Source organism: Silene latifolia, chromosome 6 (assembly GCF_048544455.1).
Source record: "Silene latifolia isolate original U9 population chromosome 6, ASM4854445v1, whole genome shotgun sequence".
NCBI classification, from domain to species: Eukaryota; Viridiplantae; Streptophyta; class Magnoliopsida; order Caryophyllales; family Caryophyllaceae; genus Silene; species Silene latifolia.
Window position 1 is genome coordinate 70,619,584 of NC_133531.1, and position 794 is coordinate 70,620,377.

The following is a 794-nucleotide window of genomic DNA, read 5'->3' on the forward strand; positions in this document are numbered from 1 at the left end:
CACCAAACTAGTTCAAATTGTTGAGATTCTTTGTCCATAGAGCTCAAGGCTCTTAGAAGGCGATCAAAAGCTTGTGAACAAGCCCCAAATAAGCATAGGTATGGTTTGATTAACTTCAAAATGAAGCTTGGCCAAAGGAATTTGTCATTCATTTTCTTTTTCATCTTTTTCTTGGCGCTTGAGTATTTGCGATGCTTCAAACCAACAAGCCCATGATTCTTGTCAACATAAGGTATGAAGTATGGTTCATATTTGTCCGGAGACTTCCACTTACCATCTTCCTCTTCAATTTTGGTGATGATGATAGCATTTTGATTACTCAATCCTTTCAAGGTAGAAGGAGAATTCTTATGGCACTGATGATCAGGTTCTTTAGAAATTGAATTTGTGGATGCCAAATTTCCATAAGCAAGTTCATTTGCAAGTTTCTTCTTGAGCTTTTCCACCAAGTATCCTTTATATGATGTTTTGACCTTTTGGAGAAGGTCCACCATATCATCTCCAACAATCATAGGTTCCATGGTGGGTGTAAAATAGTCTTCATAGGCAATAGGGAAGGGGCATTCTTCTTCTTCATGATAAGGTATCTCAAATTTCTCAAGGATAGGTTCCTCAAGTAGAGTGATCTCATAACCTTCCGCTTCCTTGTCCCATGAGTTCTTACAAAACATGATATTATCATGGCTATCTTCATAGGAATCATAAACGGGGGTTTCATTCTTCTTCAATAATTCTTCCTCCACCATCTCAATATTCACATCAAAAGACACACCCTCATACTCACAAAGGCTAAG